The sequence below is a fragment of the Salminus brasiliensis genome, chromosome 2, assembly GCF_030463535.1.
Source record: "Salminus brasiliensis chromosome 2, fSalBra1.hap2, whole genome shotgun sequence".
NCBI classification, from domain to species: domain Eukaryota; kingdom Metazoa; phylum Chordata; class Actinopteri; order Characiformes; family Bryconidae; genus Salminus; species Salminus brasiliensis.
Window position 1 is genome coordinate 55969594 of NC_132879.1, and position 14885 is coordinate 55984478.

The following is a 14885-nucleotide window of genomic DNA, read 5'->3' on the forward strand; positions in this document are numbered from 1 at the left end:
ACTCCTAAGTTGTGTACCGTGGAAATGTTGGGTATTTTAGCGTCCATTTTGAGAGGGTCGACATGTTTTTGGGTAAGAGAGAGAGAGATGGAGAGAGAGAGAGAGAGATAGTGATAGTGAAGCTAGTAAAGGGCTGCTCTCAAGTGTCCGGCGTAACGCTAACGACAAGTACCCCTTTATCCAGCCTTATTTATGGGGACCCGTTTGAAATTAGGATGGGAGGGAGGGGGTTGAGTGTAATGGAGTTATTTTTTTTCACTTTTAGGATGATTTTGATGCGTATTTTGATTATTTTGGCTTGGTCACATGACGACGTGGTTCACTTTCCGTCGTTGTCTGTCGCTTTTACGAGGTTAGGGGGTCAGTTTAGGGGTGAACTCACATTTGAGACATTTCCCAAGCACATTTTAGCTTGGAGATGGATGGATGGATGGATGGATTTCACCAGCTTGGCGTTATCGTTATGCGTCTCTGGCTGCTCGGGTTCAGCACCGAGGACAGCGCCTGCCTGCCTGCTTGCCTGCCTGCCTGCCTGCCATACTGCCATACTGCCATACTGCCTCAAGTCCCCCTCTCTTGCTTAGCCTCTCTTGAAGTTGCCTCGTCTGCAACAGGGTATATAAGTGTATAATAAGCCCTAAAACCACGAGATAACACATGCACACATCTAACCCCCTTGTGCACCCCCTTTCCCCATGTCCCTGTGGCTGTAAACCCAGGCGTTGGGTCAGTGTTGCCCCCTGAATGCAGTTTCAGCACCTGGACAGCGCCTCTTCTCGCCTCCTGCTCGCTGTGCATTGTTTTACTGCCCTCTGCAATCAAACGTGGATCTAATCCACAACCGAAAGTGGCCAGCCCATAATAAGCAGCAGCCAGCTGTTAGTGTGAGTGTTTTCGGTGGTTCAGTAGGTTTGTAGGTGCTGTAATGTTTCTCTAAAAGCTTCTTCAGTTTGATAGTGGAAGCTTCCATTTTGTGAGGGAAGGGGTGTTGGTTTCTTTCCTAACATGGAGAGAAAAAAAAGTCTGCAGAGTTTGGCGGTGGGGGATGGGGTCTCATTCATGCCCAACATTACCATTTTGATTGCTTTGATGCTGTTTTTGGAGGAGGAGGAAGAGGAGGAGGAGGGGGGGAGAGGCAGAGGAGGTAAAAAAAGAGGCGAGTCAGCACAGCACGGGGGGGGGGGTGCTTTACTAGAGAACACATCCAGCTTAAAGATGACCTCCACTTCCACCAGCCCGGCTCTCCTGTTTCGCCTTTTGGAGGAAGTTGGCGTTTTTCACCGACGGGGTGATCAGTCCGTCGAGCCGGTCAACACACGACCAGGGGTCACTTCCTGACGCCTGGTGAAACGGGCCGGGCCGGGTCGGGCCGGGCTGGGCTTTAGGCTAGGCTAGGCGCTTCTGAAGAGTACGAGGAGGAGAAGTGATGGAGCTGATGTAGAACAGTTTTTTTATTATTTATTTGGGAAGTGTTTTAATAAGCCCGAGCAGATGCTGAATATTAATAGCGTGTGAGAGCCCAGGAAGGCCGCACTTTTCCACAGGAGTGCATCGTTTCCTTTTAAATAATGACAATGTTGTCAAGGTCATTTTACAGATCAGCGAGTTTGATTAGGAGCTGTGAAGGTGAAGGCAGTTATTGTTGCATGCACAGGTGATTCCTCTGCTCTAATGCTGTTTATTCTGGGGTTGTACATTCAGATAGGTTGCTGTTATAGATGGATTGCTGCTGCTAGTCAGGATGAGGGACCTCATCGGGAACCAAAGGCTGAAGGAATTAGGGAGCTGCTGGAGAGGCAGGTGTTTACAGTGCTGGAAGGATGCGGCTTAGATCTTAAAAGGTGATTTCGGCTCAGTTTTCTTTTAATTACACTTTGAAAATGTCTGCATTATTAATTAATTATGTATTTAATTTAATAAGATGTAAACAAAGGCATTCAGAGTGGTTCGATATGAAATAGACCGCTAGAAACTTAACTATGGTGGTAGGAGGATAAGTGTTAGACCATGTTAGACCAAGCTCTCCAACTCTCTGCTGATTTCAAAGGGGGGAAACTTCATATTAATGCTGATGTGTTTAGAATGGGATGTGTTAAAAGCTCCTTTGGGTGTAATGTTTGTAGTGTCCCAATACTTTTGTCCATGGTGTGTAAGACAGCTTGACAGCTGTTGATGCTTTTAAAAAACCGTAAAACATTTATTGGGTATTTATAGATGTTGTTTGATGTATAAATAATGAGTGTGAGACTTTTTTGTTTGGGGTGAAAAATGCTCAGGTAATATTAACCACCCTGTTATTTGACCTCACGTTGAAAAACGCTGGTTTTCCATTTATATTGAGTTAGTGGAAAACCTCTTGCTTCTACTGGCTGGTTCACAAGTTCTCCTGATGTCGCCGTCTTGTTTTACCATGTCACAGCTCTGGTTGTCAAAGCTTTTGCTCGTGGGTGGGGTTTATGTAAATTTACAGGGTGTGGCCCAGACTGTGATGTAACAGTTTTGAGGTTTTGAAATTGGCCTGTTTTACAGCTCTGTTTTGGTTCTGCTGGATTTTCTTTTGAATGAAAACACAGCAATATTTGAGGTTCATGGTTCGTCCTGTCCGTGTACCAGTCTCTTATTAGTCAACTATGCCAAGATAAGCACAGTTTTCCATACTAGAGAAGTGTTAAGGCCTACCAGTGCAAACATGAACCAGTGAAACTTTGGGTTTGTTTGTAGACATATAGTAAATATGGGTATGTATGATAAAACCCGACTGTCTAAAAAATAATCAGTACACAGTGTTTCCTGTTTACATAATCTTGTTTCCCCTCGGGCCAACCAACTTCATTTGCATGAATTTTTCGGTGTAAGGAAATATCGCTGCAATTTGGCAAAGTGAAGGGATATAGTTCCATGTCATGATTAAAAAACATGTTAATGAAGTGTTTTCTAAATTCTCCAGCACTTGCTTCTTGTTGCATCACTGAAACAAAGTTCTGGAGACTGTTGAACTGTTGAGATTTCAGGGTTGTGCTTGTTAGTCGACTGCGACTTTGCTCTTTCCACTCAACTCTTGACTGCAGCAGTTTTGAGATGTTCAGAGCTGAAGTCCAGTTCTTGTACGGTTTAAAAACAAAAAAGAGGCTTCTTCTCAATTCAGTCACTCAAAGAACCTTTGCATGTCTCTGCCATCATATTTAGGTTTGTTAACCATGTAAAAGTCCTGATTAAAGGTTGGTGTTTTCACTCCTTGTCCTGGAGGTCTGCTGTCCAGTACAATCTGGTGATGTCCACACTCAAACAGACCAAAGCAACAAACTTCTGGACCTTCAGGACCAGGACGGAATTACCCTGGTCTAAAAGGACCACAGATGAATCACACTTTCTTAACTACATAATTTATACACTATATCTGATTCAGTTGTAGTAATTAATGAGTAATATGTCTTAAATAATAACTGGGCTCTTCATAAGAAATGAGGTTTAAAGTTGAAGGTGATCTTTGATGCAAAGTGGTCCAAAAGTGTTATTATATTTTATGAAACGATTTTCAGTTAGATATATACAGAACATTTTGATTTGTAATTAAAATTAGACGAAAATGTAGATATTCAGTTAGGATTAGACGTTACATTTAGATATTCAGTCAGGATTACTAAGAAATGTGTGAGTTTTAATTAGGATTAGACAAAAAATGTTGATATTCAGTTAGGATTAGACAAAACGTTTGGGTCTAACGGTCTAAAAGGACCACAGATGGATCACACTTTCTTAACTACATATTTTATACACTATATCTGATTCAGTTGTAGTAATTAAGGAGTAATATTTCTTAATTAATAACTGAGCTCAATAAAAAGTCTTAACTTTAAAGAGAAGAAGTGTTGAACTGCTCTTCATAAGAAATTAGGTTTAAAATTGAAGGTGAATTTAAATATTTTCAGATAAAAATGTGGGAATTCTAATTAGGGTTAGACAAAAAATATACATTTTCAGTTAGAATTACACAGTAATGTGGGATTTATAATTTGGGTAGACAAATAACTTTTGATTTTCAGTTAGAATTACACAGAAATTTTTCATTTTTAATTCGAATTAGACAAAAAATGAGATTCAGTTAAGATTAGACAACAAATTGAGATTTGTAATTACAGTTGGACTGAAATGTAAGATTTTGAGTTGGGTTACACAAAACAATTCGATTTTCATGTAAGGTTAGACAGGAATTTGAGATCTTTAATTAGGGGCAGGCTTCAAGGTTGGGTTAAGGTTAGACAGATCTGAGATTTCATTTGAATTAGGGATAGACAGAACTGGAATTAGGGTTAGGCTTAGTCTAATAGGTGAGGCTTAGAGCTTAGACAGATTTGGGAAAGGCTTTCTGTTAGGGTTAGCCAGAACTCTCTGTTTCGATTTGTATTAGTATTTGATTGTACGCTGGCCTCACTGCAGTGGAACTGACAAAAAGTAGTCAGGAAACATCTGTGACAACAGATAGACATATCCACAACATACGAGGTTGGGCAGGAAGGAGGGTGGAAGGAGGACTGGGGGGCATACAGATGAGGGGGAGATGGAAGCAATAAACAATGTGCCTCGGTCTGATGGACAAGACCAGAGGCAGAGAAGATGGAGAGGTGAGGCAAGTGTAGAGGGCCGGGGTGTATTTCTTTTTTTTAATACAGAGGAATCGTGTGTCTAAGGAATGGACGGGCAAGGTGGCTTGTATCCGTTTGTTTGAAAGCAATTCAGCCCCCTTTCAGGAGCAGTTTGCTTGGATCTGTGTTCTAAGCTCAACCTAGCCTGGCTCTTCCAAGCAGCTGATTGGCTGCTTTCACCTGCGGCAGCTCCTGCTAGGCAGTCTGTGATTGGTTAGATTGGGCCCAGTGGCAGGTAGGATGGGCTTGAGGGTACCCTCCTCTGCCTCATTGTGTTGAACCAGTGAGAACGCAAAGGCCTTCATCACTGCCAGAACACTAAGGGCCAGTTTCCTGGACATTGATCACCATTGATTGACCCTAGATCATTAATTGACCCTAGGCATACTTATGAGTTTTCATTTGAAGACCTGTTATTCACTAACTGCTGTGAAAATAAGCAGAAAATGTGGACAAAAGTATTGGGACACCTGTGCATTCATTGTTTCTTCTGAAATCAAAGGTATTAAAAAGAGTTGATCCTGCTTTTGTTGGAGTAACTGAAGGTTTTCCACTAGATTTTGGAGGAGGAGCATTGCTGTGAGGGTTTGATTGCATTCAGCAACAGGAGAGTTAGTAAGGTCAGGACGTTGGATGATGATCACCACCCCACCTCATCATCCCTAACTCCCCAACTTAGCATCTCAAAAGTACTGGATGGAGCTCCATCATCCATCATTCCAGAGAGCACAGTTCCTCCACTGCTTCACAGCTCAATGCTGGGGGTCTTTATACCCCTTTATACCCCTCTATAGTCCTCTGGCCTTATTAGGCAGCATGGTGCCAATGGTGGTCATGATTATTTATCTGCTCCAGAGAGTCCTACTCTATTGATGTGGTGGTGGTGGTGGTGGTGCTCCATCCAATACTACTGGGATGAATTGGGGATCAGGATGGGGAACACCCTGATCTTACTAGCGCTCTTGTCGCTGAATGCAATCAACCCTCACAGCAATGCTTCTCAAACATCTAGTTGAAAGCCAGTGAAACATTTTAACACCCTTTTTTAAAACAAACAAATGACTGATCTGGTGTCCCAATACTTTTGTCTTATATTTTGTGTATTACTGAGCCTTTGATAGGACATTGCTTCATCTAAACACCCGCAGAAACTCATCTGGAACATCTGAAGGTGGTCAGGAGTGCTCTAGTTAAAGTGTGATTTGTTGGAGGGCTCATTTGCACATTACAGCCTTCAGTTGCTTCAGTAGCACTATTGTAAAGACCAGGATCACAGTAATGATTAACACATGATATATTGGCCAGCCCTACAGCCCATTGAGAGGACAAAGGGGGCTTTCAGGACCTTGTAGATGGCCATAGTTGCTGCATTGTTGTTGGGAAGAAGCCTTTAGAAGCTGCTAAATGTTGACCGTCGAGAGTCTGCTCTCCCAGTTCACCCTCAGACTCCATCAAATTCAAATGAGGTTTGGGGCCTTGGCAGGCTGTTCCTAGGTCACGGGTTTTCGGGAGGGGCGTGCTGCAGTCAGTATGGCGAATAATATGGTCCCGAGCTCCTGTGGGAGCCAAGGGTGAGTCCCCTCCAGATGCTGTAGTGAGCTGTGGTGTGTGAGCGGCAGCTTGGGCTGGGTGAAAGGTTACAAGAATCAGCTAACGGCTTCTTTTCCACCCGCCTTCTCTTCTGCGACGGCGGGGATGGGAGGAGCCAGGCGTGGGTGGGGGGTGGATGGGGCGACCACTGAAACCGTGTTTATCGTTGGCCCAGTGGACTGTTTAATTGTGTTGTTATCAGAGGAGGAAATGGAGTAGGTAGAAGGGAGATGAGTGTGTTTTTAATTGAAGTAGTGGAGTAGTGTGTCTTCTGTAACACCTGATGAGGCTTCTGTGGGCGCTTATTATTGAGGTAGCATTTTGCTAACAAAGGGTGCTGGAAATTTGAAACCTACAAAGCATCGTGGTGTGGAGGACCTAGGCTGAGGATGTTCATATCCTGCTGTGTCTGGCTGATGTTTCTACTGTTATTTGACTGTATACACCTCAAACATGTTAGTGTACAAGGTTCCTAAGTGGTTCTTTGCTTGAACGAATGGTCTTGGACTCTACAAGCGATGCTGTAGATCCAAGGTCTTCAAATCTGGTCCACTTTCCAGTCCTGGATTTTGGTCTCACTAGAATTAAGGGAACAGTTGTAACTGACTGGCCACCAAGGATTACAAAGTCCAGGATTGGAAACTGGATTCAAGGCCCAGCTTTGAGGACCTCCGCCATAGATGTGTGTTGTAATGGAGATGTGTTAGTGTAAAGAACCTGTAAACACCAGTGGTACAGACTTCTCATTTGAGTTCAGCTGTTGGTATGTCTAATCTTATTTGACTGTATAACTCAAAATAGGGCTAGCAGGGTGCTACAAATGGTTCTCTGAGCGATGCTATAGATCCTAGGTCTTCAAATCTGGACATTGGAGACAGTTCAGTCCCCTTTCCAGTCCTGGGGTTTGGTCCCACTGGAATTTAGTTAATTTAACTGACTGGCCACCAAGGATTACAAAGTCCAGGATTGGAAACTGCATTCAAGGCCCAGCTTTGAAGACCTCCACCATAGATCAACCACTTTTGATTCAGTAAAAAGCCATGTTTGAGTTCAGTAGTTGGTATTTCTACTCGTATTTGACTGTATACACCTCAACTCAAATATTGTAGGTTCCTAAGAAGTTCTTGGCTTGAACATATGGTCTCATATTCTTCAGAATAGTGCTAACAGGGTGCTACAAAGGGTTCTCTAAATCTGGTACACTTCCAGTCCTGGATTTTGGTCTCACTAGAATTAAGGGAACAGTAATTGACTGGCCACCAAGGATTACAAGGCCTAGGATTGGAAACTGGATTCAAGGCCCAGCTTTGAAGACCTCCGCCATAGATTAACCACTTTTGGTTCAGTAAAGAGCCATGTTTGAGTTCAGTAGTTGGTATTTTTACTCTTATTTGACTGGATTACCCTGGCTAAGTCAAATATCTGTACACTGTACAAGGTTCTTAAGTGGTTCTTGGCTTGAATGTTTGATCCCACACTCTGAAAGGTGCTACAAATGGTTCTTTGAACATTGCCATAGAGGAACATCAGTGCCATCACTCCTGGAACTCTTTGTAGCCCTTTTGTTTTTAAGACTGTAGTAAGAACCTGCACATCATGTGAAGATTCAGTGACCTTTGAAAACCTGTTTACGGAAAATATTCTTCAATTTAATGGTTCTTAAGGCAGTTTAAAGGTTCTAAGAGATGGTTTTCAGTGGACTCAATCTTGGTAACTTTTTTGGCATGCTAATTTTTGGAGAATCTGTCAAAAACCACAACATGAAACGATGTCCTTGCACACTTCATCGCCATGTATCCGTGTCAGCTGTGTTGGAATAAAGGTCCACCTCATTTGGACGTCGCTAAGAAGGTGAGAAAAGCCACAGTTTGAGTTCTGCCTTCAGGAAGCCTGCCGGGCTTGTCAGGGGGAAAAAAACTCTCGCTCTACATCCAGCTGAATCTTCTGCAATCCTTAAAACACCTCATTAGAGAGCCGTTCTGTTTTTCGTCTGACCAGAGGAACGTCAAGAGCTTTTTCTGGGGCATCGGTATTTCAGCTGGAGCATCATTGTCTCCGACTCATGTTTTGGAGATGAACCCAGCCAATCCGTGTGCCCTCTATTCGTATTATTTACCATAAGTTTCCCTTCAAAGCCGACTGCGGTTGAATTATTGATGGTCCGAGAGGGTCTTCCTTCGTGCTTTGGACAGGGGGGCAAAAGGAGACTGATGCAATGTAAGATTCATCATAGGAGAGTGTGTGTAGTATATATATTTGTCCACATCTGACTTGTTCTCAATGTGTTCATTCAAAGGGCAGGTTCTCACTTTACCCCTTTTGAAAAGGTCAACTGACGGTCTTCAGCTGCCCCGGACTTGTGCAAATGAGCAAAGCGGCTTTCGCACGTGAGGGTGCAAGTATCGGCATCGGCATCGCCGAAACACAAGCAAAGCTTCTGCACCCTGAGGCCTACTACAGTCTCAGTGTGTGTGTTGGGGGGGAGGGTGGTGGTGTGTAGGGGTAGGCAGGGGATTTGGATATGGGGCTCGGGAAGCATGGCCAAGCAAAGGGCATCCAAATGTCACCCTGAGAGATGTGGTGTGGTGGATGGTTGATGGCTCCTCCTGTAACTCTCCCAGGACTATAAATCTCACTGCTTTTGTTCCTGAGCACTCCCAGCCATGCCAATCCTCTCCTTTGTCCACCGATTCCCTTTAATCACTGTGCTGGGAAGGGCCTGCGAAAAAGTTCCTGAGCTTAATTAAGAGAGCCATGTGAGAGCTCTGCCATGACTCTTCTTCTTCAGGGAAGGAGAATGGAATAAAAGAAAGAGAGAGATAGAGAGAGAGTGAGGGGGAGTCATGGTGGGTGATGGTAGTAGGTGAAGAGACGGGAGCGAGAGCGTTAGTCGAGAACGTTGACGTGCTGTTTACAGGGTGTTATTAGAGTTGTCACGATACTAGAATTTAGATTTCCATACTGATATCAAAATTAGCACTTAAAATTGAAGGTCCTTCTAAAAGTTCTGTGAGCGATCCCACAAGAGAACCACGTCTTCCCTAAAGAACCGCTTGTAAGGGCTTGAGGAACCTTCTCTTCAGGTTCTTCACACCCAACAGCTTCAACATCTGCCGTAGCTTTTCTTCTTTCCTCGACTTTACACAACAGGTTTAGCAGTTCAGGAGGCTCATCAGTCTACATATGGGATCTACATACAATGACCAGGTTTAAGGACCTCCACCATAGGTGTGTGTTGTAATGGAGATGTGTTAGTGTGAAGAACCTTTAACACCAGTGGTACAGATTTCTCAATTGAGTTCAGCTCTTGGTATGTCTAATCTTATTTGACTGGATACACCTGGATACCTCAAACATGGTAGTGTACAAGGTTCTTGGCTTGAAAGTATGGTTTTGGACTCTACAAAATAGTGCGAACAGAGTTCTTTAAGCGATGCTGTAGATCCCAGGTCTTCAAATCTGGTCCACTTTCCAGTCCTGGATTCGGTCTCACTGGAATTAAGGGAAGAGTTGTATTTGACTGGCCACCAAGGATTACAAAGTCCAGGATTGGAAACTGAAATTGGACTCAAGGCCCAGAACTCTCCAGTTTTGACAGTCTATTCGAACTGCCGTAGCTTTTCTTCTTTCTTTGACTTTACAGTACAGGTTTAGCAGTTCAGGAGGGTCATCAGTCTACATATGAGATATACAGGTTGGGCAGCAAGTGAACAGACAGTCGACCGTGTCAGAACATCTCCAAAACATCGGGCAGGTCTGGTACGCAGTGTTTAAGACCTACGACAGAACCGGCAACAGGCCCCACCCACCTCACAACTTACAGAACTTATTAAAGGATCTGCTGCTAGTTAGTCTCAGTGCTATCACAGATATCACAGCAGGACATCTTCAGAGGTCTTCAGTGGTACTAATGTTATGGCTGATTGGTGTACTTCGCTCATTCTGATCATATAAGCCAGCTCTAGTGCTGCTACGTTGCCCGGCTCGTCTTCTGCTCCCTCTCTTTCCCCGTTCAGCCGTTAGCGGGGTTGTAATGACCCTTTTAAGACGTCTTCATTGGCGGAGAAAGGTCACGGGCACCGCAGAACCCGCTCGACATGCTGTTCACTAAACGCGGGCCGGGTTCGAGCGGAGATGTTGCCAGAACTCACCATTCCGAAGTTTCTATTGAGCTAGTCTAATTACAGAGTTGTGTTATAAACAGGTTGCGAGGCACCTGTTCTCAGCACAGTGTTCCTGTCGTAATCGACGGCGGACGCTCTGTCTTCTGTTCCTCTGTCTCCGAGCCGTAGAGCGGCTGGTTATTATTGCGCAGCAGTCATTTCCAGGGAGTCATATTAAAAGTGCTGATGTGGCTTTGCAAGCAAGCAAGCCAAGAGAGAGCGAGAGAGAGAGAGAGCGAGAGAGAGAGGCTACAGTGAATTAACCCACGTTGACTGCCAGCCTAAGCTTTCTCTCTCTCTCTGTCTCTTTCTCGTTCTACGTCCCAAAGCAACCCATGCCTGCCCAAATGAATAGTATCTGCTAAGATGCTGTTTAAGAAGCACACCACATTTCTGATGCGTATTTACAGGCCAGGCCTTACGTAACCCGACCGAAACGGGGCTACAGACTGTTATTCTTATTAACCTATTAGTTTCTACAGGATTATACAAGGCATGCAGCTGTGAACGAGGGGGAGGAGGTCGATTAGCCCAAGCTTGGTAATTGGCGGTTGTTTCCTCGTCGTGGAACATGGTCAGTGTTTTTATTAATTAATTAATTAATTAATTAATTAATTCATGTATTTATTTATTTCTACCCGAGCCCCGCTCAAGTACGGCTATTTTTTCCTTAAGTAAGGCCACGGCGGGTTCTTTCACGTGCTGCTACGCGAGCGGCGGTCCGTTTCTGCAGCTCGAAGTCCACCAGCATTAATCATCATCACCAGAGGGCAGCAGCAAGTGGCACGGAGAGAAAGGAGAGAAACACGGACGACAGCTCTAATAGCTCTAAGCTATCCGATGCTATAAATAAGCAACAAGAGCAGACCTGAAAATTTCACCGTCAGAGTGCCTCACGTTAAAGCTGCTCGGGTTTCGGCCGCAGACGCTCTTGAGGGCCGGAGTCCGCCGAGCTGAGGCCTACTCTGGTCTGGTGTAGGTCTCATCACGCTTCTTATGGTCTGATCATATCGCTGGGTGCACTGGGTTTTCTCAGTGTGCTACATTTCTCAGCACGTCACGCCTTGTATCCCCCATTTAAACATACAATAAATGGACAAAAGTATTGGGACACCTGCACAATCGTTGTTTCTTCTGAGTTTATCCAGGTTTTGTTGGAGTAACAGTCTCTACTGTCCAGGGAAGAAGGTTTTCTGCTAGATTTTGGAGGAGCGTTGCTGTGTGGATTGGATGATTGCATTCAACGACAAGCGCGAGGTCAGGTTAGTGAGGTCAGGATGTTTGATGATCGATCACCACCCCACCTCATCATCTCCTCAGGTTTTCCCAAAAGTATCAGATGGATCAACCATCAGCACAGTTATACTGCTCCACAGCTCAATGGGGAGCTTTAGGCATTAGGCAGCATGGTGTCAATAGGCTCATGTTGATCTGCTCCAGAGAGGCCTATTCTATTGGCAGGAGCTTCATATCAGATCATACTCAGCATCATGGTCACCTTCGTTGTTCTGCAGCTTCTCTGAATACAGCATCAGAAGCCTCAGAAGCTGATGGATAAGCTCTGTCCTGTTTAGGTACTGGACGTTTTCACGGTTAGCCTGTCTGCGTGATCAGATCAGATTTGCTTGCTTAGACATGCGACTGGCAGGAGATTTCTGGCTGAACCGGCCGTTTTGGTGTGTGTGTAGCCCAAATTGTACTGGAGCAGATCTGGTTGGATGTGATATTTCTGCAGTTTGGCATTTAGGAAAAGATCAGATATGTAAACAAATCAGATTTTCCTGTCTGGCTAAGAGGACGTAATATTGAGGATATTGAGGATTTCTCCAGAGATCTAAAAGAGCACAAATTGGCGCTCAGTCTAGGGTGGGTGGTACAGGCGAAGAGCATTGCCCATGAAGAGGTTGATCAGCGCATGTTGCTGGTTGATATGTTGTTTGTGGATAAATGGGGAAATGTAATTAATGCTGGTCTGATCTCGAAACGGAATCAGAACCGGCATTCAGAACTTTTAATAGAGTCTTTCATGTCATTTAAAAGACTCGAAATCTATTATTTGCTCTCATATTTGTCCAAATTGTGCATATTTCTAAACGATATATTACCAATCTCAAAATTGCTGCGAATTTGTGTACATTCTGATTTGTGAAAAGAGAAGAATTGAATTATCATTCCTACAGATCATGGAGTAGATTTATTCAGCATAATTACCATTTATACTTTTTTTAAAATCTTTTTTTATATATTATAAATTTTATATATATATTTTATATATATTATCTTATATTTTTATTCTTATATTATTAATCTGTATTTACAGTGCATTGTAAACTAGCTGCTGAGAATTTTCAGAAACTCTGTGACTCTTAGGTTCTTTCTTAGGCTTTTTATCCTGAAAAAATGTAAAACTGGTTATAGAGCTGGGCAATATGACAATATTTTATCGTATCGTGATAAATGCACGATACGATATGTACACAGTATGCTTTTATGAGTGTATCGTGGATATCAGCAGTGTTTAAAGAGCACCGATTATCTGTATTCAGTCTTATTTAACTTATTTAACATTCAACGAAATATGACGAAATACTGCAATAAATATCGTATATCGTAAAAAATGTCTTAAAATATCGCAATATCAAATTTTCCCATATCGCCCAGCTCTACCTGGTTGTGACAGTAATTAATATCTTTTTAAAAGTTTAGAAATGCAAAATTTAATGCACTTACTGAAACTAACCATAAGACATAAGGACATCAGGACAGAGCTCAAAGTCTGAAAAAGTCAGCGCACCCTTCGGTATGACCTGGATTTCTGGCCTCGGCCTCTAGGCAAATAAATATAAGCTATTTTAATTCTACAAGAGCTCAGTCTTTCCCATCTAAGTCTTTACCTTGACTTAACATCATTGAAACCATTGAAATTATTGGCAAATGTATTTTTAACAGAGCCCCCAATTGAAGAGCCCCCCATAAGCTGGACCTGTGAGCCATCATTAGAGCTCTAAGCTGGTCCCAGTGAGGACCTTTCATCGAAATAAACAGCGCAGATGGCAGCATGGATGGACTTCATGGATGCTCTGGCAGTGCCACAACAGTCAGCGAGAGGCTAATATTCTGAATACGGTGACAGGGGCTTGGCCTAGATTTCCCCCTCCTCTCTCCTCCTGTTAGAAAGGAAAGGAGGAAGACGTGCAGAGGTGTCACAGCATCTTCAGAAGGAACGACGAGGCGAGAGAGCGGTGAGGAAAGATAGAGCCCAGACAAGGCATTATTGTCAACAAACCACCTGGAAAGAACAGCGGCCGCTGGCACTTCTCACACTGGTTCCTTACCCTTGTTTAGCATGGAGAGTTCAATATTAGGCTCAAAGCCAGTAGGTATCAAGATGGAGCGTTGGTAGTGTGGTGAGTCACGTTGATGATGGTGTGTATTTGTAAAGGCTGGAGGTTCGGGAAAGCCTGGAACATTGGTTATATCTACGTGGAGGCAAAGCCGTGGCCCACAGAACGTACAGTGGTTTACTCCACAGTGAGCAGCCGGCACAATGGCACTCATGAGAGTGAGACATACTGCCAAACAAGGCTAGGAATGCAATGAAATGCTGCAGACTGATGCATATAGACGCTGAGTGATTAGCATAATCTGGAAAACGTCTCAGTTTTCAGCCTCAACTTATCTCAAGGTAAGCACTGTAACCTTCAACACAGCCAGATCCTCCTGCACTTCCTCCAGGCTGCAGAGTTCTGCTGTAGAGCCACAGAAGTGCTTTGATTTTCATTTTCAAAAGGCTTCGGAAATTGCCATAATAATTTTAAATTTGTCTCCAAGTGCCTTGTGCTTCTCCTCCGTCTTTCATGTGGAGCGGGATATATTTGGCTTTGTCCAAAGACGTGCGCGAGCCCTCGAACAAACTCTCAGATGTAGGGCCACTCGAAAATATGAGAATACGCTGTTTCCTCAAGCAAGTGACTGGAATACAGTACCATAGCAGCTGCACTCGGTTTCAGTGTAGCACCCGTTTAGACCCAGCCCCCGTGGATTGGAACATGTATGATCAATTATATTGGCAAAATTGATATTTGGAAAGTTCACCTGGGCTTAATTAACCTGGCTATCGGAATACTGCGGCAGCAGAGGCCGACGCCGCGGGCTGAACGAGCATAAAGTTCACGTGTCCCTCCCCTGACGGCTTCACCTAAGCACCAGGCCCCATTGCTGCTATGTGTGGATGTGTGTACACTGTCCAATGTCCAAATGCACCCAGCTTGTCTAGTTCTTGTAGAGAAAAAGTATTGCCAATAGAATAGGATACTATTTGGCACCATACCTAATGCCAGCCGTGGGCTAGAGAGATATAAAACCCCCCAGCATTGAGCTGTGGAGCAGTGGAAGAGCTGTGTTACATTTGGGATGGGGTAAGATCCAACATCCTGACCCGTCGCAGAATGCAATCAACAGTAGAGACAGTTACTCCAAGAAAAGCAGG

The 14885-nt window shown here is 43.9% G+C and overlaps 1 protein-coding gene across 2 annotated transcripts in view; it reads left to right on the forward strand.

Annotated features, from left to right (window-relative positions):
* phf21b (PHD finger protein 21B) overlaps nucleotides 1–14885 on the forward strand; it is a 99397-nt gene that overhangs the window by 1128 nt on the left and 83384 nt on the right. The window lies entirely within an intron of this gene.